This window comes from Garra rufa, chromosome 15 (genome assembly GCF_049309525.1).
Source record: "Garra rufa chromosome 15, GarRuf1.0, whole genome shotgun sequence".
Classification (NCBI taxonomy): domain Eukaryota; kingdom Metazoa; phylum Chordata; class Actinopteri; order Cypriniformes; family Cyprinidae; genus Garra; species Garra rufa.
In genome coordinates this window covers 10,728,044-10,730,921 of record NC_133375.1, presented here as the reverse complement: position 1 = coordinate 10,730,921, position 2,878 = coordinate 10,728,044, and positions in this window count along the sequence as shown.

Here is a 2,878-nt window from a genome sequence, read left to right as displayed (position 1 = left end):
AGACGAGTCTACATTTCAGCTTGTTTCTGGGAAAAATGGGCATCAAGTTCTCATGACCAAAGACCAAAGGGACCACCCAGGCTTTTATCAGCGACAGATGCAAACGCAGACGACTGTCATCGTAGAGGGGTGCAGCAGAGCAAACGGCATTGTTGACTGAAATATGTGCAAAGGTACTCTAAAACTGAGGTATGTATTGGGATTGTATAGACACATATACTGCCATCAAGATTCATGGGAAGTCCATGGTTATTAGATCAAGACAATGCCAGGTCTCATTGTGCATGTGTTACAACAGCATGGTTTCATAGACACAGACTGAATGTGCTAGACTGGCCTGTCTGCAGTCCAGATCTGTCTCCTATTAAAAATGTATGACCAGTCAAGAAAAGGAGAATCAGACAACGATGCTCACAGACTACTGTTGATGTGGCACAGTGTTAAACATGCCATACATAAGTTAATTAAGTCTGACTGTTCTTAAATATATAATTTCTGTAATAAGTACTGTTTTTAAAAGTATGCTAATGTGTACTTTTTCACAAGAGCAAAACAGCCAAAACAAATAAAAAGGGTATGTTCAGAATGTTGACAATAAAGAATGTTTAAGTCCTGTGAAGAAAGAACAGAGAAAGAATACAAATTTATCAGAGAAATTCATGCAATATTAAAAGACAGTCATTACAAAAGATTCAAACTATAAACAACACTGACAATGCCAATTTAAAAATAACACAGATAAGCAAAGAGTTTTGTAATTAGACGGTTCATACAACAGTGAACTGAAATCTCCACAGTGGTACCAGATCTCGACATTTCATTGCCTTTAACAAGTTTCTTTTTTGATCATTATAGTTGGATGGAGTTAATACCTTTATTAAATACTCTTCACTTTGACTACATGCCACATCCACTTTGTGGTGCTCCTTCATATCCAGGATCATCTCTACCACGGGACTCAATCTCCATTCTAACTCTCATTTCAGCCCTCTCACGAAGGTTTCCTGTCATCTGCGATAACCCGTTTTCCTATCTTCTACCCTGACCTTATATAAAAGATGCTTGACTTCAAAGAATTAGGGCGAAGGAACTCTGTGGTTGTGGAGGTCCTCAGTACAGAACGAACATTTCTAGGACAGTTTGTGAAAATTCATCTTTGAAAACAGAAGCTTCTCTAATGAGGCATTAAGACCAACCCAAACACATCAGCGCTCATCTCTCTCTTTTTATCCATTTGTTGACACAGTACTGAACACTGTGCATGACCCCTGAGCTTGTGATTGTGAAAATAAACATTCAATATTAGAAGATTGTCTGATTAAACACTTCGCTAAAACCTTCTTTTTCTATGACCAATAAAGCAAAATCAACTTTTGCTCATTACTAAAGATGACATTTGATTTAGGTTGATTCAATCATAATGGGGTGAAGTTGAGGTGAGTCGTTTTTCTAAAATAAAAATGTCCTACTAAGCCTTTTATTTTCAGATAAGAAGCTTAATTTCAATACCTTTTCATACAGACGGAAATTAAATCCTTAATGAGGACACCATACTAGATCATGTATATATATTCTTGCAGAAGCACCAGACTGGGGAATTTTATTCCATGATTGAAATTTAGAAGAATAACTTGTGCTACAACAGCACCATCTAGTGTTTTAGTGGTGCTTCCACAAGTTGAATTAAGTCCTTCTTTTGTGAATACTTAGTTGGCTGACAAACAATGCGACTTGCATTCTACATTTTTCAAGTTCCAAATCTCTCTCACTGTCTGTCTGTCTCTCAGGCCTATTGTTTACATGTTGTGTTGCTGTTTCAGGTGTTTCTGGATTGTTTATAGGGCCTCAGTACAATCACCCAGGAGACTCAGGAGTGAAGCTGCTCTCAGAGAAACATAATGCATTAAAAGCTGGGGATGAAAATGTCTAAATTTTTCTTATTTTGTTGAAATATATATATATATATATTCATTTAGTACTGCCCTTCTGAAGCAACAGAAGATACTTGCTTGTTTCCCGGAAGACAAATCAAGTACATTTACCTAGATCTTCAAACTCAAAAAGTTTTACGCCCCGGCTCTTAATGCATTGTGTTTCCTTCTGGAGCATCAGTGAATGTTTGAACCTTTTTTAATAGTTGTGTTTGAGTCCCTCAATTGTCCTCAGTGTGAAAAAATGGATCTCAATTGTCTTCAGTGTAAAAGATGGATCTCAAAATCATACAGTGACTGCTGGAAAGGCTTCAAATATGCAAAAGATGATCTTCAGGACCTAGAGGATTTTTCTTAAGGAAAGTACTCAGTTTAACTGTTCAAACAATGGACCAAAAAAAAAAAAAAAAAAAAATCGTACTGTAGATCATCCAGGTAACCACACACAGTATTAAGAAAAAAGGATTCCCAAAATTTTGAAGGGGGTATTTTTTTTATAAATTCAACTATTTAAAGGATAACTATTGCCAAAATGCAACCTGGGCTGTTTTTTTTTTTGTTTTTTTTTTTTTTTACTGCAAACGAGACAAACTTATATCTAAAAGCATAATTATGACAAACAAGCCGTTTTTGAGATTGACCGTGATTTTGTTTTGTGGTCAATGGCCGGTGAATGGGAGTTCTAGGGGCATAACTTTGAGTGCATCAAAATCGATATTTTTACAACACTAAGGAGACTCGACACACCATGAAACTTTGCTCAAGGTAACGCCTGGGTCTTTACACATGAACTCGAGCATTGAGAACATTGTTTGTGTACATTTAGTTTGAGTTTACTAAAAAGAAAGTTTTTGAACAACTCACTTTCACTGTTTGAGTTTCCGCTCGCGGCCGTCTTGCCATTCAAGAGGTGTCGATCTCCTAATGCGAGGATGGATAGCTCCTAA